General features: G+C 39.8%; 1 protein-coding gene across 2 annotated transcripts in view; it reads right to left on the bottom strand.

Moving 5' to 3' along the window:
- Nucleotides 1-5,703, bottom strand: part of FGD4 (FYVE, RhoGEF and PH domain containing 4) — a 140,078-nt gene extending 134,375 nt beyond the window's left edge. For both annotated transcript variants that reach the window (XM_003277804.3, XM_030804587.1), the window contains exon 1: nt 5,408-5,703. The gene's annotated coding sequence lies outside the window, so the exon portion shown is untranslated. The remainder of the gene's footprint in view (nt 1-5,407) is intronic.
- Between the last annotated feature and the right edge of the window lie 21,073 nt (nt 5,704-26,776).

Here is a 26,776-nt window from a genome sequence, read left to right as displayed (position 1 = left end):
CTTTAGCATCCTCAGATCAGAATTCCCAGCTGCACCTCACGTGCACAGCTGAGGAACCCCTCCCCTCTGTACCCTTCATCCCTCCTCTGCTATGTCAATCACACTGAATGCAAATGATACTCTTAGCTGAGCACTGTGTGAGTGCAGAGCATGTCCTGGTACTGCTCTTCACCCAGAATCTAGCAAGGGCAGAGTGAACACCAAGAAAGGATTTGTTGAGAATCTTGAGGGCTAATAGTCCTACCAAGCTTTCACTACTAAGAGTAGCAAATATTTCAACATTCAGGGATTATTACTGATGCCCCTAAGAGAACATCACATTAATCCCCATCATTGTCAGCACAACTTGAATTTTTGAACATAATCTCCTTAATACCCAGGATAACCCCACAAGTTCTAACAAATGGGGAAGATGAGGTTTAAGGAAGTTAAGTGACTGGCCTAGAGACATCCAGGTAGCTAGTATGAGAGACTAGGCTAGCCCCAGGTCTGCTCAACTTTAAAACTGCTGCTCTTAACCACTGGTAAATGCTTTCCCATGCTCTCCCAATAAACTGTGACTTTGAAAAAGAACACACATTCGGGATTAAGTCCTGAAAGAGAAGATAACATGCAGTGTGGCTTTGCAGCACTCACTTAACATGATTTTTATACGATCCCGATGACTGGCTTTCCTCTATTTCTACCTCCATAAATTGAGGATAACAGCAACACACTTTCACTGCACCAGATTACACGTGGCTGGCTCCTTATCATTTGTGTCTCAGCTTATATGGGACTGCCCTAGATAAACATCTGCTGGTTAACCAGTCTAAAGTTTGTCACCCTCAACTCCCTCTTTAACATAGCCCATTTTGTCATCACACACTTGCCACTATTTGAAATTATGTTGTTTACTTATCTCTTTACTTTTGTATTATGACTCTTCCCACTACTAGGTAAATTTCACTAACATCTTGCCCATTGTGCTCAATGCCATATCCTCCACATCGCAATAGGAATGGCACAGAGTAAATGTGCAAGAAGTATTTGATGAATGAATGCAACGTTAACACTGAAGACAGTGAGTGTCTCCTTAGGGGGTAGGGTGGTCCTGGGCAAGGAGGTGCCAGTGGGTTGGTGCAGGGAGCAGAAGAAAGGGCGATTAAGTATGCAAGTGCGGGTCGTATACCTGTGGAAAGGCCCCCAGGAAAGTTGTACTAACCCACAACAGGAATGCCAGATGCTGCCCAGGTGACAGATATGTCCTAGAGTGGACCATAGTCGTTCCTCAGGCTCCTCCCTCCCCCACCTGCCCTGGGATCCACAGTGACTAGGCAGCACTCTGATCATTTTACTTCACATATAGATAGGGCTAGAAGGGAGAATGCCTGTAAGCTGAGAAACATATGTATCCAACTGGCTTGGCAGTTATGTTTTTTAAAAGCTTGGTATTTATAATGACCAACTGTTTCTTATGACTTTGATTACGGAGAAAATCATCTTTCAAAGGTGTATTCCACCTAGGCATACTGAAAATTTCATCTGTGGGATTTCAGGGTAACACCCCAATGTTGTGCTCCTCTTAAGGACAACGGTGTAGGATGTTAAGCTGATCTTGCCCTACGTGTTTGCATTCAACATGCAATGCCCAACGTTAGCTGTTTCTGTAACTCACAGATTTCCTGACCTTGGAAAAGCTGCTTAATCTTTATGGGCCGCAGGTTCTTCTCTAAAATAAGGGCATTAAAAAGCAGACAATCCTGTTTAGACTGGGACCTTAAATTATGTGAAAATAAACATCCACGGATGTATAACAGGGATCTAAAAATATCCAAGAGATTCAGTCTGTTTGCCTTATGGGAACACACTACGTCTCACAATTTCATTAATCTGAGTTCAGGACGAGTAAATTGGTAAAAATAAAAAAAAAGAACACAGGATTTAGGCAGACAAGGAAGGAAGGAACTATTACTTACACAGGAAGTCAGTAAATTCAACAGGTTTGTTACAAAAGAACAATTAGCCGTACAGAGTGGTAGTTATTTGTAAAACACGGAACTTTTCTAAGAATAATAAGGTAAGCTAGGCGCCCTCATGTAACTCCATCAAGCTATATTTCTGGGGTTAAAGTGCCAGCAACTGAGCAAGAAAAGGTTAAGTCCATACAGAAACGGTTCCAACAATCTACATCAACCTGCATAGACCCACTCATTGCCAATTTATGGAAAGTTTGCCTTTTTATTTTACAGAAACTCAAGAGCAGTTATAAAAACAGAAGACGACGACAACTCAGAACAAACAGCTGCCGATACTCAAATCAATTGGCACACATACAGAGAAAAATCCTGCCAAATGAAACCAGCTTTGAGCTATAGCTTTTGTGTAAGTTCACATGGTTCACACGCATGCTTTCCAGGCTCCCCATCCTGTAAATGTATATCTAACACAGCAATGCAAAATTGTGCTGATGCAAACAATTAACTCATTCCAAGCATTTCCTGCACCGATGGTAATATGGCATTGTGGGAGAAAGCAAGAGGGCAATTTTCAGTACATCTATTTCTTAAAATTATGAAAAATGCGAACAGATTCAACCCCAAGGACATGTGAACATGGCAGCATTAGCAATGACAGCATCTGCAGGTGCTCCTCCACTTCAGATCCCTAGTATTCCATCATCTCAGACAGCTCAAGGGCCAAATGGACCACAATGGCCAAAAATACTTAACTTCAAAAAATGGATTATAAATCTGTACCTCAAAAGCAAAGAAACTGGAGGACTCGATTTAGGCAGAATGAATGTGTCCACAAAACATAGTATGAAAAACTAAGAAATTTAATTGCCATTAATTAGGTCTGGAGTCTACATGTTTGAATTTCTTATGTCAGGCAACATTCCCGCATAATGTGTCAAAAGAAGGAGCAGAAAGACTTGACTGTGTGTGCTGAACTAATGCTGGTTGATTTGCTGCCTACTCAATGTTCATGGATTTGAATCACTCTAAGCACTTTGTTCCAAGTTTCATATTGTCATCTACATAATCCTTTTACATGAAATAACCAAATAAGGTTAGTTTTACATATTTACAAGCATAAATATAAGCTTGTCAGTAAGGTCTTAAGTTGTATTAAAGAATTGAAAAGCACCAAGCCCTCAGACAGTTGGAGAAGTTGGAAGAAAGCACAGACACCTTGGAAATCTAGCACCTCTCTTCACCCCCACAAGTAAGGATGGTGAGAATCAGAAAGCAGTGCTTCATAGTGGACCCGCGAATTCAGTACATTCTAAATCTTAAATTCCTTACTATAAGAAGCTGTGTGCATGGTGGCAGGTCTCACTGCTGACAGTGCTGTGCAGGGAAGTGGACATCTCACCAGGTCCTTCATGTGCAGGGCAGTCATGACCGTGCACTCCTGTCCCGTAGGTACCCTGGTTGGGATCACAGATGCTCCAGGGACTGTCCCTGCTGCCCACTCTTCACCTATTTCTGTAAAGGGTTACCCTCAAGAACCACTAAGTTTCTTGTTAGTGGTGGATTGGACAAAGCTTTTTAAAAACATTTTGGAAAACCTGTGGTTTTATTACTTATTACTCTGGAAATTTGGTCAATGCAACATGCTTACACTTGAAAATATATACATGCCTGCCAATACTCAAAATGCTGGGATATTTTCTAACATTAACATCCAATTAAAAACACAATCTTAAAACTTTACCTCAATAACAAAAAGAAAAGAGTAAGTAAATTCACCAACACTAGGAACTTGAGAAGCGTACAGATTTATCTAGCCCACCTCAATTGCTCTAAGTAACCACATCCCAAGTACACGGATGCCACACACTTCAGACCCATTCACTCACAGCCTTTTTCTGGATTCTAAGATAATGGTAATTAAAGCAACATGAACACATAATCATACATGAGGCTTTCAAATTACCTAATTTCCTCCCAAACCTTATATTGCTTATGAAAGACTGACATTTATGGGTAAAAAAAAACTATCCCAATACTATTACATTGGCTTGAACATTTTTAGATTATGCTAAGGAAATTTTCAGGCAGACATATATCTACTATTATTAAAAGATGCTTCTTAGAGCTAGTATGTAGCTAAACTAATTTTGTACCTTAAGAAAAAAACTTTTAAAAAGTAATAATAATGATGTATAAACACCAGTAAGCACAAAAGAGGGTAAGATTTTAAAGTCAACTACAATTAACACCAAGAACTCACAACTGTCTGCCCTAAAAACCTGTTCTTGAAGTAAGAACATGAGTCCTTGACTAATATGAGGTTATCTAATTTTATATTATCATTTTAAAAAGAAAATGAAACAATTAGGGACTATGAGCAATAACCTTTTCTAACTCTCTGGGCAGCCACTGACACAAATGTCCAAGATGACAGCAGCACAGCACAATTAGAAAGACTGAATCTGCATGAGCCAAGCCTTTTCTTGCAACCTTTCCCCTACCAAGTAAAAATGGCAGACCCAGTTAGACTCACAGAGCACTGGCCCTGTGGTTTCAATGATTAAAAAAAAAAAAAAAAAAAAACTTACACAAAAGAAGTATCCACAGTATAGACAGCACTCTTTTTGTTTTTTCACATTTATATTTTAGGGCACAGTTTTGGGGAAGGGGATACAATGCTGCCTTACAAAGGACATAGAAGTCCCTTGTTTGAGCTACCAACCTCTTAGCCGCACAGAAAAATGTCAGTCATCCGTTTGTTAGGACCCAAATCTCCTTCTACTGCTCACAATATGCAACACACATTTTAAGGGGCTGTTGAAATAGAAAAACAAAGGAAGCCCTTGAAACAGAAGCTGGTCTTCCTCGCCGTGCCCTTCCTTTACACGGAGCCTGCATGCATGCCTTAAAGCAGTGCCACATTGTTTCCACATGCTCAGGCCCTTGAAACTTGGGCCAAAGCATTGCAAAATAAAACTGCACAAACATCACATTTCAAAACATCAGCTAGGAATGGTGGGTCAGTCATGTGGGCCAGAATAATCATTAATTAAATCATAACCTACAAACGTCCCTGACCCGAGTTATTTTTTCAAAAAATAAGAACAGGCATTGAACACGTTGGGGCCATGGGCGTATTTCAGAAAGAATACCAGTGTAATTCATTCTGAAAAACCATTAAAAATGACTGTCCTTTTGCCACTTTCAGGAGTCATAAAACAATTTCACAAGCAGAAAACAGTTTAAAAGATTACATTTTTTTCATTTTCCAAAATCAACATGTAACTGCATAGGCATTATTGAACTGCATAAAATCAATACAAGAGAAGTGTATGACGCTGGAGGTTTCTTTAAAAAGAGCTTAGAGCTCACTTTCCTTGGACCACATGGAGATAATGCCCCCACACAAACGTACGACAAACTGGATACATATTACTAGGGTTACTTACCTTATAAAAGCTGAATTTATTCCTCTTGGCCAGAAGTCACAAATGGTTGAAGTAAAACTCCCTTCATTTGTTCTTCCAGCGAGCCAAAGCAAGCCTCCCATTAACCCGGTCCATTGCAGATCATCTCACCCAGCACAGGCTCCCCTGCTTTCCCCAGTTCCCAGCCCAGCAAGGATAATCACATTCCGGTGGGGAGTGAACAGATGGTGGATTCCATGGTAACCAGCCCTCCTAAGGCGATTGGTAGAAGTGTGTGACTACTGCTTACTGGCTAACAATCGCTGTCTTTGTGCTCCAGCCTTGCAAATCCTAAAGGAAGGAACATATATAGCCACTCACATGCGCAGGGCTTGCCTAGCAGGTGTGTGGCTATTTAAACAAGCCAGTGCAGTCCAACTAAAAGCTTTCCAGCAAATCTACCCTTGGTGGTACAAACTCCTGACATTTCAGATCGCTAACTCTGCTCATTCAGGGAGAAAGGTCACAAGAGGCTTGACTTGAGAAACAGAAGATAAAACCTCAAAGTTAACTTGAAAACTAAAGATAAAGCATTTTAGAAATCTAAGCTTCATCAGCAAGTGGTTTTATGATTTGCAATCCACGTCAGAACTGAAACTGCTTTTATAAGGATTTTTTTAAGACAAATATAATACTCAAATTTGGAAAAAATGTTAGTTTGAAAATAAAGTTTTCAAAAATCAATTGTGTTATAAATTAATAATTTCTGGGCAAACATACGTTCATTTTTACTGTGTTAATTGAACTTTGTGGGGAGAGGCGGTGCTGGATTTAAAATTTTCATCTAGAGTCTTACCCAGTTATAGGATTAAAATATCTTAGTTTTATACTATCTACTGAGTTTAATCTGTTTCGGCATATGAAGGTTACTGATTCTGCAGGAACAGTTGCCCACACCCTGGTCCACATGAAGGAATCAGAGATTAAGTCCTTGGAAGATAAAATTGGCTGAAAACCAAATATACCACATAAAAACCAACTATTAGAGGTAAACTGTAAATCTAGAAAATATAAACTATAGGCACTCAAAATGTCCATTATTGACACCAGCCTGAGCAACACAGTGAGACCCTATCTCCACAGAAAATTTTTTTAAAAATTAGCCAGGTGTGATGGTGCGCACCTGTAGTCCCAGCTACACAGAAGGCTGAAGTGGGAGGATCGCTTGAGCCCAGGAGGCCAAGGCTGTAGCAAGCCATGACTGCATCATTGTATTTCAGCCTGGGCTGACTTCCCTGAGCTCTCTAGGCAGAGTCTGACATTTTTGTTCTCTCCTCTACACTTTCTCAGTAAGTTGGACACTGATAGTGTTTACCACAGGGCACAGTTATTTGTACACATCTCTTCTTCAGACTGTGAGCACCTCAAGGCCAGGGACAGTGCCACTGTGAACCCTGTGTCAACAGCAAGCCAAGGTCCTTGAACATAGTGTGAATTTAGTAAATCTGATGAATGACTAAAGACTGTTTTAAAATTCTAAGTGCAAATTTAGAGGTACCTAAGAATCCAGAATTAGAAGAATGGTGATGCAATATTAATGTATACACAACTGACACACTATCATGCACTTACTAAAATATGGTCATGGCCGGGCACAGTGGCTCACACCTACTGTAATGCCAGCACTTTGGGAGGCTGAGGCAGGTAGATCACAGGGTCAGGATCTCGAGACCATCCTGGCTAACACGGTGAAATCCCGTCTCTACTAAAAATACAAAAATTAGCCGGGCATGTTGGCGGGCGCCTGTAGTCCCAGCTACTAGGGAGGCTGAGGCAGGAGAATCTCTTGAACCCGGGAGGCGGAGGTTGCAATGAGCCGAGACTGCGCCACTGCACTCCAGCCTGGGTAACAGAGCAAGACTTCGTCTCAGAATAAAATAAAATAAAACAAAAATAAAATAAAATAAGGTCAGAAAGACTATGTGGCAAAGGGGAAATGTTTCTATTAACAAGTACTGTTTACTGGTCCCTAGTATGTGCTAGATACTATAATAAACACTTTACAAATATTTTATATAAACCTCACAGGGCCTATGAAGTAGGTATTATTATCTTCATTTTTTAGGTGTAGAACTGAGATTCAGAACTTAAGCTCTTTGCCCTTGGTCTCACCGTTGCAATGAGAATCTCATTTGTCTGAGACCAAAGCTTGGATCTAGGTCACTACGCTACACCACCTCCCAGAAGTGGGAGGAAAAACAGAATACAAAACTGAATACCCACTACGAATAAACACTATGCATTTGCAATGATATAAAAGATTTTTTTGTGTTTTTTTTTGGAGACAGGGTCTCACTTCATCACCCATGCTGAAGTACAATGGCACGATCTTGGCTCACTGCAGCCTCAACCTTTCAGGCTCAAGCGATCCTCCTGCCTCAGCCCCTCAAGTAGTTGGGACTACAGGCATGTGCCACCACACCCGGCTAATTTTTTTTTGTTTTTTAGTACAGACGGAGTTTCGCCATGCTGGCAGGGATGGTCTCAAACTCCTGAGCTCAAGCGATCCACCTGCCTCGGCCTCCCAAAGTGTTGGGATTACAGGCATGAGCCACCTTGTCCGGCAGAGAAGAGATTCTTAGGAACAAAAGGCCAGGCTTACCTCGGCTTCAAAATTTTCAGAGTACCTGTGAGGAAGAAATATTGGACTTATTTTCCTTCTCCAGTTTCCAAATTATAACTTTATAATCTTCTAAAAATATATTTACTCCTCCTATACATATTTTTTAATGTTCACTCCACCATGTTCTTGGGAAGATCTACAAACAAGTGAGACAATAAAAAAACTAAAAAGAATTGGCTCACAGTTTTTAGAGAATTGACTCCACGGGAAAAAATGACTCAGACAAGAAAACTAAAGGCAGATCTATGAAAGGTGAGTAAGGAATAGAAATGTCCTCTGGAGCTCCAATATCCAAGTGTTCTGATATTGTCTTCACTATAGTATCCCCTCAAACCACACTGCCCGGAATCTAATTATAGGGCCTGAAACCTAAGTGGTAGGGCATGTGACGAACAGTTAACAATCCCCATAAAGGTTCTTAAGATAAAAACGCTTTGGAAGCAGAAGCCTGATAATTTATCTTCCTCAAATACTGGGCAGGCAGCAACTTTGCCTTGAATATCTGCTGTTGCAGCCATTGTGCCAGCTAGGCAGAGATGGAATAATCTTGGGAGCGTTGTTCCATTTCCCTTCGCGGCTGAATATGCCTAATTCCATTTGCCCTTACTCCTCCTTTCTCTTTCCTTTTGTAAGAGGCTTTACCCAGGAAGTCAGAGGTTCCCAAACTTTTCAAATCAGAGCATCTCAGTAACTTCTGCACAGTGCCCCGGGGCAGGAGCAATTCCTTAGAGTTCCATTGATTAAGTGGTTTGGTACAAAAAAACTAATAACTGTTGGGTGCGGTGGCTCATGCCTGTAATCCCAGCACTTTGGGAGGCCAAGGCAGGCGGATCGCGAGGTCAGGAGTTCGAGACCAGCCTGACCAACATGGTGAAACCCTGTCTCTACTAAAAATACAAAAATTAGCTGGGCATGGTGGTGTGCGCCTGCGGTCCCAGCTATTTGGAAGGCTGAAGTGGGAGAATCGCTTGAACCCAGGAGGCAGTGGTTGCAGTCAGCCGAGATCGCATCACTACACTCCAGCCTGGGCAACAGAGACTCCGTCTCAAAACAAACAAACAAACAAACAAACAAACAACCAATAACTACCTTTGACCCAGCAATTTAGCACCATTTGAGAATATAACAAATAATAATTTCAAGAAAAAATAGTATTTTTATTCTATTCTTAAATCACTCCCACTACTTACTAATGGGATGTGGGTATACCCTGCCAACCTCTCATACCATAGGATCCTACTAAATATCACAAACCTCATTTCCTCTCCCACTTTGATTTTCACCAGCTTGTTATCACAGTACACACCAAACCCTCGACTTTGCAAAAATATGCCACTATCGATAGAAATATACTGCAATCAAACATTTTTTAAAAGGGAACTGTCTAGAGGTAGGAGTTTGCATAGTATTTGATAGATGTTGCCACTTTTCCCTTGAAATTTTTAAATACTCTGCAGACAGCACCCCTGAGTTGGCAGTGATACCCAAAGTGCCTAGGCACATATTTTGGGAGTTGTGTGTTTATGCCCTTAGCCTCTACAAAGTCCAACTACAACTCCCTAATTATAAATTCAGAAACCTAGACTCTAGTTTCTGTTTAGCCAGCCCTATGACACGGGCAAGCCATTTACTCTGTCTGGTCCTGTGCTCTTCAGTCACAAAAGGAGGATGCTGGTTTAGAGCATCTCCAAAGTTCTCTTCAGCTCTAAAATTATAAGAATAAACGTTAGAGGAGAGTCTCACTGAGTCGAGAAGAAGAAAAAAGGCTGAAGTAGCAAAGACAAGAAACATTTATTTTCCAGAAGGAAACAGCATACTAAAATTTAAAATAACATACATCTGCGTACTACCCTTACGTGGGGTATGACTGAAAGGCTCGAGCAGGAGGTATTGCTCAAGTACCAGTTGAAATGGCAATTGTACCTGCACAACGACACACAGTTTAGGATGTACTTTTAGTAAAAATGCCACAAGCTCTGCTACTGGTTTTACTTGTATTTCCATGTTCTCTTTCCATGCTTTCTGAAACTCCTTCTTGACAAATGGTTTGTATTATAAATTGACCAGATACTGTTAGTGTTGCCTGTGACTATGAAACAGACTCAAATTACCTATCCTAACTGGGGATCAAACATATCAGTGAACCCAAAAAGCCTAAACAGCAGAGCTAACCAGTCACAGACATTGAAACCACAAAATACAGTATCTATAAAGAGGTGGTATCTCCTTAGATATTTTCTATATATTACCAATAATTTTGCATTTTTGGTTAATATTCTATGAAACTTTTTGTTTTAATTTAATGGGTTTTTATAATTCGTTTCATAAAAGTGATTTAGAGCAAAAATGTATTTGCAGGGTACAGAGTACTTTATAAGGAAGATAAAACGCATTGAAATATTAATAAATTGAACTTTTCTGCCCAGTTTGCAAGGGGTTAAGGTTAAGAATCTAAAGCCTAATTTGATGGAAACTTTTTTAGTTTCCACCATTCCTCTCATGTAGTTAGCATTTCAGAGAAGTACTTGTTGTTCCAGGACTTGCCCAAGTATACACTGCCAAAAAAACGAGCAACACTGACTAGGAAAGTCTATGTGAGGGGGTCTTATATTTTTAGCTCTTTTCTATTCAAGTCCAACCATCAAAAAACTCACCCAGATCGACCAATGCCCCAGGGATATTTTCAATTAAAATCTGAATGATAATTGTGTCTTAGTCAAATAAGAATGAGATTTAGTTCTTCACATCATAGATTGTTTGTTACTGTCTTCATTCCAGTAATATTCCCTATCCTTCCAAATCCTTAATATCGATTCTAAAACAAAGGTGGGAGGAAATTACACAAGCACCTAGGCCCTGCCTTCCACAGTCTTCATTCTTATCCATATTTTTTTTCAAAAAGTGATTCATAGATAATTGGAATCTAGATATTTTAATTCTTCTTTCCTTAAGAAAATTTCTGAAATATATGAAAGTGAAGACTCTACAAGGACATATGTAGGACATATGTATAACATATATATTTATGTTTATGTATTAATTACATTAACAAATCTAAAATACGTGTGGAGTGTAAAATAGGAAAAGGGCTAATAATAAAGAATGTTCTATAAATGAGGCTTCTATAATATGCAAAGTTCCATTCTAAGCTCCATAGACAATAAAAGCATATGCTACCCCTTTTTCTTGACGAGTTTTTGATATGTATAAGAAACAAAGACATTTAACTCTTGTTATAGGGGGTTGGGGAGAGAAGCTAACAAGATAAAATAGATGTATAGCACCAGGTAAACAGCAAAGATACATCACACAGACATTCTGCAAAAGCTAATAAATTATCAACATTATGAACCTTCTCTTCATATTTTCGGGCTGAGATCAGGCCAGAATAAAAACTATGACAATTAAAGTTTTGTGCTGATAAAACCCGACGCTGAATGGTTAATCCTTGCTGCTCAAAAAATATCCTAAAGGACCAAAGCATGCAAACAACTATAGCTTTAGGTCAAACTTAAACAAAAACTGTTTCACTCAAGTTCTACAGGGTTGCATTTTTGAAGAGAGAAAGCAAATTCAGCAAAAATGTAACGATCAGTTGAATGTTTATTGTTGATACCAGGGATTTATTTATGACCTCTCATCTGATCTTTTAAAATCAATCCTAACTTTACATTTCTACCCCAAGCCCAAACCCCAGAAAGATTAAAAGTATTAAAAAGAGTGGGTGGCCAGGGTTTGTGGGTAAGGGTCCCTTGAGTCTAGGACTGAGGTGTATCTAATTATGACATTTGAAGGTAACTGAATTTGAGGTTTTGTGTGCAGCAAGGGTGTGTATGCACAGTAGGCGGAGCATGTGTGTGCCCATGCACGCACACAAATAGATATGCAGCAGTGATATGCAAGGCGGGTGAGATCAATGTGTGTGTGCAGGAGGATATGGAAGGAGGTAGTGGAGGGGATTCTGAAAAGCTTCTTTTTTTTTTTTTTTTTTTTTGAGACAGAGTCTCGCTCTGTGGCCCAGGCTGGAGTGCAGTGGTGCGATCTCGGCTCACTGCAAGCTCTGCCTCCCAGGCTCACACTATTCTAGCTGGATGCTAGATTTCTACCTTCCTGGCTGTGACCCAGACGTCTCGTGACCTAAATCTGGCAGTCATCTAAATCCCAACCCTATGCAATGAGCTCAGACCAGAGTTTTCACCCTGAAAACTGAAATAGAGTCAGCAGGCCTGGGTGTCCATAATAGCTGCCCAGTCCATAAGCATCCAACTACATTCTCTTAGAGTCTATTCCACCTTCATTGTCTGTTCCTGGAAAGCAAGGCTGTCCCAGGTGGGGGCAGCACCAGCTTTTCACCTTTGCTAAAGCTATAGAAGAGGTGTGAGCTCTAGGTGTGAGCAGAGGCAGGAGCCTCAGCCTCCCAAGTAGCTGGGACTACAGGTGCCCGCCACCACGCCTGGCTAATTTTCTGTATTTTTTAGTAGAGACGGGTTTCGTCGTGTTAGCCAGGATGGTCTCGATCTCCTGACCTCGTGATCTGCCCACCTCAGTCTCCCAAAGTGCTGGGATTACAGGCATGAGCCACCGTGCCCAGACCTGAAAAGCAATCTGCCCTGCAAGTTTTATCTCATAAATGCCCTGGGTTCTTTTCTAAGATAACCAAAGCATAACCAGTTAAATATGGGGCAAATCATGATTAGTTAATGCTGTGAATATAGGTTCACGAACTCTGGGCTAGGGAGAGTATGTGACAAAACAACTTGCTAGCAGGGTGATGTCTAAGCTACAATCTCTGAGCTTTGAGGCCTTCATCTAAGAAATAAACAGGCATAATATTTGGTACCATCCTCTCAGGAAGATCAATGAGATCATGTAGGTGAAACCTCTTTGAATATCTGGAAAACTATGCAGCTGTAAGAAGTATTAAACATGTTTAAAAATAGGGTGTGGGGGCAACTGTTTATTCTGTGAAGACAGAATGACAAACAATTGACTTCCTGTCATGAAAAAACAAGAACACAGAAGCCTCTTACAAAAAAACCTCTTGGCTCCATTCATATTACTGTCAAGCTGTCTATGCTCATTCCTTTCTTGCTCTTTCATGTTTCTCAAAACGGTGGGAGGTCTAGTCACTTCTCACCTCTTAGTCACTCCTCAGCCACATCTGTCAGACCAAGCACTCAACTGGCACTGCTCCCAGTAAGGCCAGCAGTGACATCTCAGCTCCAAACCCATAGGTCAGGTTCAGTTCTTGCATCCTGGGCCCTCCTGGGTGCCAACCACGCCCTCTTTCTTGACCTTTCCTCCCTGGCCTTCTCACAACCAACTCTCCTGATTCTCTAGGACTCTGAACACTTAAGCAACTCTGTGTCCTGCTGTCTCCTCCATCACATCCAATCAATCAGGTAAGATCAATAAGTGTTCACTGAACAGATGTTCATAAAAACAGGTATCACCAGTAAATGTGTTTAGATATTACTGCACAGCAATTCGCTGTTAAAATATAAAGTTATCAGTTCAGACATGGAATCCCACTGAATGGCTAGAAGCTCTTAATCTCTGTAAATAAGAAGGCAAACTAAATAATATTTTACTGATTATATGGCTGGAGGTGGGTAAAAGACCTCACCATCCCTCATAAATTGGTCCACTGAACAGCTATGTAGGTATTTTAACATTTCTTTGTGAAATCCCAGCACCTCTGGGAGGCCAAGGAGGGAGGAATGCGAGCCCAGGAGTTCAAGACTAGCCTGGACAACATAGGGAGATCTCATCTCTACAAAAATTAAATTAAAATAAAATAAAATAAAATAAAAGTTAGCCGGGTGTGGTGGCACACACTTGTAGTCCTAGCTACTCGCAAGGTTGAGGCAGGAGGATTGCTTGAGCACAGGAATTTGAAGCTGCATTGATCGCACCACAGCACTCCAGCCTGGGCAACATAGCTAGATCAACTCTTAGAAAACACTTCCCTGACGAAGTTTGACTACCAAAGCTCATTCCTGCCTCAGACCCTTTACATTTGCAGTTCCCTCTACCTGAGCCATTTTCATCCAGATCTTCCTCTTGTTTCTACAGTGCACTTCATTCAAATCTGCTGAACGCCACTTCCTCAGGTGAGTGTTTCCTTCCCCACCACCCTATCGAAAATAGGAGTACTACTCCCACCTCTGTCACTTTCTATCTATTCCAATGTCTTGTTTGTTGTTTAAGGTGTCACTGCCCAACATTATATTGAACGTTTCTTTTTCACTCAGTTTAATTTCTGGCTCCTACCCTAAAAGGGAAAATCCATAAGGACAGGGGGCTTTGTCTTTTTTTTTTTTTTTTTTTTTTTTTTTTGAGACGGAGTCTCGCTCTGTCACCCAGGCTGGAGTGCAATGGCGCAATCTCGGCTCACTGCAAGCTCCGCCTCCCAGGTTCACGCCATTCTCCTGCCTCAGCCTCCCGAGTAGCTGGGACTACAGGCGCCCGCCACCACGCCCGGCTAATTTTTTTTTTTTTGTATTTTTAGTAGAGACGGGGTTTCACCGTGGTCTCAATCTCCTGACCTCGTGATCCGCCCACCTCGCCCTCCCAAAGTGCTGGGATTACAAGCGTGAGCCACCGCGCCTGGCCGGCTTTCTCTTGTTTACCAAGAAATCTCCAGTGTCTGGCATGCAGTAGGTGCTCATTAAATCTTTGCTGAAAGAACAAATAAAAAACGGCTAGGCATGAAGATAACGCTAAGCCTGGGCTACACCACTGTTGGTTATTCAGGAAGTAACCATGCACCTGGGTCACTGACACATCTGAGCTAATGGAGTGGAGGTGGGTGGCAAGTGGCTGAAGCAGGTCAAGCAGCAAGAATGCTTTCTAGTCCTGATGAGCTGCCAGGCAGTAAGCCTGTGTCCCAGGACTAACGACCCTGGCTCATCAGATTGCCGCACCTTCTCCAGGACAACAGAGTAGGGCTCAAAGGAAAGCGGCGTTGACAGCCTGGGAAACAATGAGGACCCTGCAGACGTCACTGACTTTCTCCATGCTTTCTGAAGAAACTTGAAAGAGAGGTGCATTCTTAGCAAAACTGGAAATCAGGTGAAACATTTAAAAAACTAAGGAAAAGAAAACAAAACAAAAACCCTTTTTTCCGTATCTCCCTATTTCTCTGCTATATTGCCAGGTAGCTGGACAGTGACCGCCCAGTGACTTTGACGCTAGATTTCTACCTTCCTGGCTGTGACCCAGACGTCTCGTGACCTAAATCTGGCAGTCATCTAAATCCCAACCCTATGCAATGAGCTCAGACCAGAGTTTTCATCTTGAAAACTGAAATAGAATCAGCAGGCCTGGGTGTCCATAATAGCTGCCCAGTCCATAAGCATCCAACTACATTCTCTTAGAGTCTGTTCCACCTTCATTGTCTGTTCCTGGAAAGCAAGGCTGTCCCAGGTGGGGGCAGCACCAGCTTTTCACCTTTGCTAAAGCTAGAAGAAATACTGATTCCCATGCTTGCTGCGATTGCTTTTTAAAAAACTTTATGAACTAGGAATTAAGGTTTTATACCAAAAAAAGAGAAATAACCAGAAATATAACCAACGTAGCTTATTTCCCATCATCTAGAGATGACTCCTGATGATATCTTTTCCTATCATTTTGGTATACATTCATATACCTCTACACATGAATATATCACAAATATATTATGTTCATAAAGCAGCATATTGTACATCCTGCTTTAACACTTTTATAATAAACTATAGCAATTTCAAATACACACTCTGTTGAACATATTTGTAAGTATACTTAAAATATGAGTTGCAACTAACATCAATTGTTTTGATATAAAGAAGATATTAAAATCCATTATAAAACCACTATGTAGACATAATCACAATCAGCATTTTGGTGCATTTCTGAAAGTTATTGTGTGACACATATCAGAATTAGGGTTTTTCTGAATATTGTGCTCTGTAACAAATTTTATGAAATGATTTCGACAGAAGAGTCTGCTTCATATTTTCTCAATCATGTCAAGTAGCTGGGGTTAAAAGGGGACTTTGATGTGTAATTAAGCCACTTAATTAATTTTTATTTCATAGAGGTTGGCACTATTTATGAACCTAATTTCTGTAACAGCCCAATAAATGTCAATACATTCAAGTTTCTTTAAATAAACACTCTGCCCAAGAATGCTTGCCACCTGATTCAAAGAAGGCCTCTCAGCTGATGTACAGTTTCCTCCTGCAGGTTAAGCTAATTCATTGCCCAGAGTCACTATCTGACTTTCTAAAAAGGCTTTTAATAGTCTCCAAAATGCTATTCACTTTAGAAAATTTTCAACCATCAGCTGAATACTGATTCATGCTGGATAAAATTCAAGAAGGTTAACAAGCAATTGGGATGCTATAATTTGGTTCTTTTCTTTTAAAAATGGACAACACAGTATTTGAAGGAACTATAATGCCAAGGAAAAGGCAAAGGCACGCAGAGACGTAATCCAGTCTACCCTTCCACTGCCCCCAGAGCAAAATAACAAATTGCCATTGCTAGAAAGAGGATCAGTGTTACTTTTGGTTTAACTTATGAAACAGGATTTAAGATTTTCAGCTAAAGTAGCATACCTAGGAACATCATAGCCCACGATGTTCACGCTGGGCTATAATGATGTATATGACGTATATGTACCAAGGAAACCCTGAGGCATTCTTATTCAGATATAGTTTCACAAACATAAGAAATGAAACCTTTCCCATATCAGCAGGAACATACATTTTCTGAAATGTATGCATTAGAGAGAAGGACAAAAGTTCCTTACCAAGGAAAAAAGGTTAAAAAAAAAGTATTAGGTGTTTCAAGGGAAGGGACTTTCTGTACCTGGTACCACGCCATACGATCAATTCTATTCAACAAACATTTACCAAGAATGTTATACCACACACAGATAATTAAAGGAGGCTTGTAGACCTCAGAAGCCTCAGACAATGATTCTCAAAGTGTGGTTCCTGGGCTGGGAGCACCACAGCATTATTTACTAGAAGATCTTAAACTGCAAATTCATTTTCTTTAGTACATGTAGGGCGATTTAACTTTCCTCTCTCTACTTAAATTGTTTCCTTAAGGTGGAAGCTTACATCTTCATAATTTGTTTCTAATATATTCCTATAATGCTTATATACCTTTCCAATTTTATAGTTTTGTTTTGTTTTTTTTTTAACTGGCAGAAGGTATTCCAACATCCATTACTCTTCGTACTGGCCCAAACCAAAATCTTTCATGGAAGTCTTTACCTCAGTGCTTACTTAAAAATTAAATTGGTCATTGAAAAGAGTAAGTAAAACAAAACAAATGAGGCGGGGCAAAAGGTCTCCACTCTGGTGAACTGTATGTAGACTGACTGAAAAGACAGCCTAGCACATACAGAACACATCGGATACTGCAGTTGAAGAACTCTGTTTTGAATGAATGACTCCTCTGATACTTGCTTTCAATCCTGTGAGAGGAACTATAATCCAAACTTTCATGATTTTTAGTAGAAAGAAATTTATGGGAAAAGTGCAGCTAGGAAGATTATACCCAGAAACAACACACATACTGCTCCCATCCAGCAATGTGAAGCCATTTCCCTTTCTTTCCCTGCAGGAATATATACATCCCAGCTGCTGCCATCCCATTAAAAAAGACTGATAAGGCCAGGCACGGTGGCTCATGCCTGTAATCCCAGCACTTTGGGAGGCCGAGGTGGGTGGATCACAAGGTCAGGAGTTCGAGACCGGCCTGGCCAATATGGGGAAACTCTGTCTTTGCTAAAAATACAAAAATTAGCCGGGCATGGTGGCAGGCACCTGCAGTCCCAGCTACTCGGGAGGCTGAGGCAGGATAATCGTTTGAACCTGGGAGGTGGAGGTTGCAGTGAGCCGAGATCCAAGCACTGCACTCCAGCCTGGGTAACAGAGCAAGACTTTGTCTCAAAAAAAAAAAAAAAGACTGATAAAAATCTCTTTTCCTACAATATATACTTTCTATTTTATCTCACTATGCTAGCTGAGATAAAATAGAAAACACAGTCCATGCTTGAGACAATTTAAGAAAAACTACAAAAAGCATCTGAGATAGTTTAGATTCTGGAAATGTCAAATGCCAGAATTTTTAGTCAAAACTGTAGAGATTACAAAGTTGCCACTAAAATATAGTGGGCAAAGGATAGTCACTCCAAATGGGACAAAAAAAGAATCGTGACTCCTACTTCTCATCATTCATGCAGATCAATTCCAGATGAATCATAGACCTAAATGTGAAAGGTAAAATAGTAAAGCTTCTGGAAATACTATAGGAAAACATCTTTATGACCTTCAGGTAGGCAAAGTTTTTTAAACAGGATACAGAGACCTAACTGTAAAGGAAAAGACTGAAACTGGACATCACTGTTCAAAGGATACCAAGTATAAAAAACAAAGCCTTAGAGGAGAAAAACATGTTCAGCTCATAATTCTGACAATACAGAATATATGAAGAACTCAGACAACTCAACAAGACAAAAAAATGTTTTTAATAGGCCAAAGTCTTGATTTTTTTATATATCTAAATAAAATAACCTCATTGAGCTTACTTTCTCCACACGAAAAATAGGGTCATATCACCTATCTTACAAGATTCTTCTCAGGATCAGGAATAATGTGTATATAACACAAACCACCGTGTCTAATAGGTGCTCAATAAGCACCTATTATACAAGGAGTTCGCAGATACAGTATCACTCAGAATCAATCATCAACCCCTTTTATACATAAACTTTACTCTTGTAAAATCAAGATAATTGTAAAATCAAGATAATGTTCCACCTGACCTGCCAAATAAGTCTGTAGCATTTCTGCTACGGAAAGACATAAGAGGTAAAGGTACTCATTGAATATACGTGAACTTCCAAAGAAAAGTACACAGCTTGATCAATCCCACTTCAATATTAAAAGAGTTGCCGATTTAGTCATCAGTGAAACTATACAAGAACTGGGTCATGACATTTTATTATTCAGCTACTTTATGAACTCCATATGCAACTGCAGCTGTCAGCTCTAATACCAGAGGATCAAATGAGCTGGAAAGATTAAACAAATGGGCAGGAGAGATGCCAAGAAGGGTACAAACTCCTGGACAGGAGTCCAGTTGGCTCATTTACAAAGTTGATCCTTAGAAGACTTATGTGCACTACAGGCACGCACTGAAGAGAAGCATATGACAGGCTGAGATGCATGAAATACAAAAAAAGAAAAGAAAATGAAGGCAAATATAGGTATAAAAAAACTAGTACTACTGTGGTTTTCAGACTAATTGAGTCTACTTTTAGTCTTACAAATAAATATTTTCACTACTTATCATAGAGAATAAAATATAGGTTCTGTAAGAAATCTCACTTTTACTTTTTTTTTTTTTTTTTTTTTTTTTGAGACGGAGTCTCCCTCTGTCGCCCAGGCTGGAGTGCAGTGGCGCAATCTTGGCTCACTGCAAGCTCCGCCTCCCGGGTTCACGCCATTCTCCTGCCTCAGCCTCTCCGAGTAGCTGGGACTACAGGCGCCCGCCACCACGCTCGGCTAATTTTTTGTATTTTTTAGTAGAGACAGGGTTTCACCGTGGTCTCGATCTCCTGACCTCATGATCCGCCCGCCTTGGCCTCCCAAAGTGCTGGGATTACAAGCGTGAGCCACCGCGCCCGGCCACTTTTACTTTTTTGAGACAGAGTCTCGCCCCGTCACCCAGGCGGAAGTGCAATGGTGCGATCTTGGCTCACTGCAACCTCCACCTCCCGGATCAAGTGATTCTCCTGCCTTAGCCTCCCGAGTAGCTGGGACTACAGGCACGCGCCACCACGCCCAGCTAATTTTTGTATTTTTAGTAGAGACGGGGTTTCACCATGTTAGCCAGGCTGGTCTCGAACTCCTGACCTCATGATCTGCCCACCTTGGCCTCCTAAAGTGCTAGGATTACAGGCGTGAGCCACCGTGCCCAGCCAACTTATTTTTTAATATTAACATATATCTGGGATTTAATAAAAATCAGATAATGTATTTTTAAACAAAAAAATCAGGTTGTTGCCTATATCACACCATCTAAGCTAACAAGGGGAACACAAATAATGGGTAAATAAAAAAAGAAATCCCCTGAGATCTTGAAGTCAAATTCAAAAAAAAAATCCCACAAATTTTCTAATCTAAAATTACTTGAAGATAAGTCTTCAAACTTCCAAATTCTGACCGTATAATCATATTACCCTAGCTATTTCTCTTCTATTATTATCTTTATGACTGTAAGTTTTAAATAGAAGGCACACTTAAGAATTTATAAGTAACTCAAAGTACTCTAAACTCAGTTCTATTCATTCCACAAAAAAGGTCAGTACACCATCTTGGTGTTAAGTCTGTGACACAGAAACTTTTTACAATGTCACAATGTTAAAAAAACAAAAAGCTTTTTCTCTTTTTTTTTTCCTGTGGCTGAATTATTCAGGAAAATCTCAGGCCATTGATAACCTAATAAAACAAAGAAAAACTAGCCAAAAGCTTTGTCAATTTGTGTTTTTCCAGTTACCAACATTTTCACAGCCCATGCTTGATGTATCTCCTATGCATGGATCTAGTTTTCATTCATATAAGACTTGGAACATAGAAGAACCTGCCTTAGCTGAAGTCCTCTATTAGTTTTCTCAATGGTCCAGCTATCTGAGTAAGTTCTATGGCTTCCACTCCACTTTGTCTCTCTGAAAAAAGCAGTGGAATCCACATTTTTAAAATGGCTAAGGCGGGTGTGGTGGTACTTGCCCATAGTCCCAGCTATCGGGAGGCTGAGGCGAGAGGACTGCTTGAGCCCAGGAGTTCAAGTCCAACCTGGGCAACATAGTCAAAAAACCTTGTTTCTATAAATAAATAATATAAATTGGCTGGGCATGGTGGTTCACGCCTGTAATCCCAGCATTTTGGGAGGCCGAAGTGAGTGGATCACTTGAGGTCCGGAGTTCAAGACCAGCCTGGCCAACATGGCAAAACCTCATCTCTACTAAAAACACAAAAATTAGCCAGCTGTGGTGACATGCACCTGTAATTCTTGGGAGGCTGAGGCACGACAGTCACTGAAACCCAGCAGGCAGAGGTTGCAGTGAGCCGAGATCACGCCACTGTACTCCAGCTTGGGCAACAGAGTGAGACTCTGTCTCTTAAAAAATGATAATAACAATAACAATAATAATAATATAAATTTTAAAATGGCAAGCACATAGCTACCTGTCACATAGAAGTAAAAGTGTAAAAAGGGTAATATTCATAAGTTTAAACAAAGATATGCCCAACACATTTGTTTAAAATCCTAATTCAATGTTTGTTCTTACAAATCTAAGGTCAAGCTATTATTGATATCTTAAAATCAAGAATACAATTACAATGAGACCCACCCCACCAAAGGCACCTTGCAAGACAGTCTTACAAATTCATGTTCTTCTCATGGTTATTTATAAAACAGAATTTAGAAAAATTTTAAATATCTAATAATAGTGGATGCGTTAATTAAGGTACTACCCTGTAACAGAATAGTGTAGAGCAACTGAAATAGGTATTTCCTGAGAATTTTTAGTAGCCTGAAATAATTTAATGATACATGGTGGGGGTCAGAGGGAGAAGTATAATTCAAAATCCAAACACAGTATAGCCTCAGTTTCACAAAACAATAGCTACAAAGAGGAAAAAAACCTCAAAATGTTACAGTAGCTTATACTTGGATGTTTATTTTTTTTCTCCTTCCTACTCAACAAAAATATTGGTTTAAAATTTAAAATGTTTCTCTGAACAAAAACATCAACCTAAAATGATTTTTCAGTTAAATATAAAAGACTACAAGATCACTCAAGCCACAATGATAGAAGTATCTAGTCAAGTCAACTATACTTCAGATCCCAATAAATCAGATAATGTTATTTCAAGAAATCCTTAAACCTGAGAATTACCAATGTACCTTGCTAATGTTTTAGAAGTAGGGGGAATTTTTATCCCCAAATAATTGATGACCAAGAAAATATTAGGTGCACAAATAAGTTTTAAGAAACTGGCTAAAGCATAAATCTTAAATATTAGAAATAGAAAGAAGACAAGTGAAAAAAGTAGAAGGAAAGCGGTTATAATAAAAAAGACTGAGATGACAAGGGTCAACAGTGGTTGCACTTAATCACTTCCACTACTCTCAGGAAACACTCTGTGCTACGAACTCACAGGGAGAAATGCCACTCCCTCAAGTAATTGTTCCTGGATCATGAAGATAAGAAAAAGCACACCTTTGTGCTAAAACCACAGCACTGAACTACTCTAAAGAAAATCTACAATAATTTTTCCATCATGGTACAAATTATTATCACTTAACAGTAAACAAAGAGAAATACCAGGGACCTCATCTATTTTATACTTTGCATAGTGAAAAAATCCAAATGTTTTAACCTGACATATTTCAGAAATGGCAATTGCAAAACAATACTCACAGCCCCCCATAAAAGATTCCTTTCATAACATCCAGCAATCTTCCGATTAACCTATTTCCTGCTTCTGGAGCAAGGATTTGGATCCATAATTTGTTGGTAGAAACTATAGGCATTCTGTATTTAGACACTAGACACATACACATCTAGTGTTCAACATGATAAAGAACTAACTAATGGGAAGTAGAGTTCTGTTTCATAAGTCTTCTTCTAGCAGTGATGCAGGCTCAAGGAACTACGCAAGTAATGCATTTCAAAATTCCACGAAGGTGTTTCAAAATGTACTGAGAGAGCTCTAGCATACTGGGGGTGGACTAGGAAGTATGATGCCAAATGCACGTGACTTTATTACATTTATGGCATTTAGGCTTATAACAAACTTCCCTTTAAAAATAGGTCTTGGCCAGGCACAGTGGCTCACACTTGTAATCCCAGCACTCTGGGAAGCCAAGGCGGGTGGATCACGAGGTCAGCAGATCGAGACCATCCTGGCTAAAACGGTGAAACCCTGTCTCTACTGAAAATACAAAAAAAAATTAGCCAGGCGTGGTGGCGGGCGCCTGTAGTCTCAGCTGCTCAGGAGGTTGAGGCAGGAGAATAGCGTGAACCTGGGAGGCGGAGCTTGCAGTGAGCCGAGATCCCGCCACTGTACTCCAGCCTGGGCGACAGAACAAGACTCTGTCTCAAAAAAAAAAAAAAAAAAAAAAAAAAAAAAAAAAAAATTGGTCTTAAAAGATCTGAGGATTCTTTTTGACAGACATCAGAAAATTGTAAGAAATAGTGCAAGCCATGCTGAATAGTGAAACTGTGTATAAGCTCTCCATATTCCCAAAAGCAAAAAAAGGGCCTTCCATTTTTTTCCAGGAATGGTTATGCAGGTTACCTAGCAATCCCAAGTAATTTCTATATAAAAACAAGTCAGGTTTTTAAAAGAGGAAGGCGCTGATTGATAGGTAAATTTCTTATCCTTGTTATGCCTATAAATTAAAATTATGGATTAAAATGAATGTTTTATGTTTGAGGCCAGAAATTAGAGACCAACCTAGGCAACACGGTGAGACCCCACCTCTACAAAAATAAATTTTGAAGAGTTAGCTGGGTGCATGTGCCTGTTGTCCCAGCTACTCAACAGGCTGAGGCAGGAGGATCACCTGAGCCCAGAAGGTTGACGTTACGTAGTGAGCTACGATGGTACCACCGTACCTCGGTCTGGGCGACAGAGTGAGGCGCCGTTTCTTAAAAAATAAGACAGGATTTTTTATTTTTATTATTATTTTTTGAGACAGAGTATCCTTCTGTCACCCTGGCAGGAGTGCAGTGATGTGATCTCGGCTCACTGCAACCTCTGCCTCCCAGGTTCAAGCTATTCTCCTGCCTCAGCCTCCCAAGTAGCTCGGATTACAGGTGCCCACCAGCACGCCCAGCTAATTTTTGTATTTTTAGCAGAGGTGGGGTTTCACCATGTTGGCCAGGCTGGTCTTGAACTCCTGACCTCAGGTAATCCACCCGCCTCGGCCTCCCAGAGTGCTGGGATTACAGGCATGAGTGACTGCGCCCAGCCTAAAAAGGGATATTTTAGTTAATTTATCACATAACAGATGTTTTAAAACACCTAAACATTAATCACGATGTAAATTCAACATTTACATAACACAAATGTTCCTTTTCATGTGATAGTTAGATGTTGTAGTCAGAATCAAACCATAATACCTAGACTCAGCTCAACTTTGTAACATCACTTCTTAAAATTATTATGTTTCTATGTTATATGGAATAACAAACTAAAAATTGTGTATTACCTTAAAGCACTTTGAGAGTACGTGAGGAAATTTTGATGGCTATACTAAAACAGATACCTGACGTAGCTTATGAACCAACAAGTGGAATCATGGAGAAAACTACTTGGAGAAATACACACTAACATCATCAAGTCTTAAGACATTTAGAAATCCTCCCATTGCGTGGATTAAGAAAATTGCGGCCAAGACTGACAAGCAGTCAAGATAAAGCCATACTGTATGAGGGAGACAAGATATGTACACTTCAGAGCTTCCAGTGGATTTTTTTTTCTTGGCGTAATTTCCAAGGTATTATACATCCAAATAATTAACTCCTGAACACACCATCATCTAGTATAATCCTGTAATGGAGTGGTGATTTTGAGAGCTAGTAACCTACCTCCAACAATCACTTGCCGTCAATGAATGTTATTTTCATAAACTTTAAAAGCTGATCTTTACGAAGTAAAAGGTATAGTAATAAGACACGGTATGTTCATATACTGTGGTGGTGTCCATCTGAGGGCTAATGGTTTCCATACCTCACCAATTCCAGCCATCATCCTCACCCAGGTCAGCTGAGGGCTGGGGGTGTCCTCTACAGTCAGGATAGGTTTTACACAGGAAGTGCTGGCACTTACACAGGCTGGAGTGAAGATGTCAAATGAGGATGTCAGCATTTTTGGTTCCCTGTCTCTAGCTCAGAAAAGTACTGCAGGAAACTTCAAACTGACCATATGCCAATGAGTTATGGGCTAAAACTGGAACTGTCCTGCACTGCTAGTGTGAACCAGGGCCAGAAGGATCCTCATGGGGATGCTGGCCTTTGGTCTTGACCTCTTTTCTCAATGTTTTGGCAGTTTGGAGGGCAAAGGAAAAGAACAGTTATATGGGATATTTTCTGATTATTTGACATTGTACATTGTAGATTTTTATATATCTTTACCATCAACTAAACCTTTCACTAATCATTCAGAGATTATGTGGACCTGGCCGTAGAGAAATGTTACAGGGATTACACTGAAATAAAATTGCACTCATAGATGTGTGATCGTGCTATTTTTCTGAGTTCTCTGCACAGATTCTCTGCCTTGTAGATTTTACAAAATACAGATTTATCCCTATTGGCTTTAAATCAAGTGATCCTGATCAATTTACTCACACACGCTTAAATTTCAGAATGGCTATAGGAACTGCAATTTTAACCAATTTGTTACAAGCTAAAATTAGTATCCTACCCACACACACACACAAATTATCGTGTGACTAAAAATAAAGCTTCATAAAAGGAGAATACACTAAGCTATTTATATTTTCCTAACACCACCATTATATTCTGTATCTTGATAAAATTAAGATTATCAGTAATTATAGCTGTATACTTAACTTGCTATGTGCTGTCCTCATAACAACCTCAACAAAAAGTCATTAATAGGTGTTGAAACTGAGAACATCTATACATCATCTAGAACTGAGAAAGTAACTTTCCAGATAGTAAATGGCAGGTCTGGAATGCAAATCCTGAACTATGTTAACTTCAAAACCTGATTTCTAAAGTGCAGGATGTCTGCTTATCCTCCCAAAGTTTGTCAAAATTATTAACCTGGGATGAAATAAAAATTTTTACCCTATGTCTTCGTTTTCTTGTATTTTCCCCCCAAACTCAAAACTTAAACATTTTTATGCCTGATAAAGTTCCCCTTTCTACCTCACGTGATTCTTCGCATAACTAAATTCCTGGAAATTCTGTATTTAATCTACTTGTAAGCAAATCATTTTATATATAATCTGGAATAGTGGGATCATTTTAGAGTAACATATCTTGCAGTTCTACAGTCCACTCAGCAATAGTCGCTTTTATCTTAATTTGCTTATTCGCTGTACAAATGAGAACATATTTGTAACTTCCTCAAGGTCACTTCGAGCCAGAAATAGAATTTTGGTTTAAGGTCTGGTTGCTAAACCACACTTCCTCTGCAATGGTAAGCTACCATTGGTAAGCTGGTCACTAAGAAATAGAAAACAAGAAGTATGGGATATTCAAAATACTTTTCATGCAAGAATTTCTCTTTTCCCTACCCATCTGTCTCTGTTTTGCCCATCTCCTAAATATGCTATATTGTGATTACGGAAAAAGACAGCAACTGCTTTGGCAGATAAGGAAAAACACCTTATTCCTATTTCCAACATGAAGCAAATATTTCATTTCCTTTGTTTATTAAAATATAGAATGCGGGAAAGTCATGGCACTTTTTTAAAAAAATGCTTGTTAAATTTATTTATTATATTTAATTTTACTGGTATAGACAATTATTTTGATTTATAAATTTGAGACTGTTTTCTAAGAAATGTGTAGGTACCAAGACCTGTGACAACTGGCACTACTGTAGAGGGTTTTATTTAAAGCAGACTGCCCAATTGAACTTTATGCAAAAATGAAAATGTTCTATAATTGTGCTATATAA

Source organism: Nomascus leucogenys, chromosome 23 (genome assembly GCF_006542625.1).
Source record: "Nomascus leucogenys isolate Asia chromosome 23, Asia_NLE_v1, whole genome shotgun sequence".
Classification (NCBI taxonomy): domain Eukaryota; kingdom Metazoa; phylum Chordata; class Mammalia; order Primates; family Hylobatidae; genus Nomascus; species Nomascus leucogenys.
This window is presented reverse-complemented; position numbering and strand designations above follow the sequence as displayed.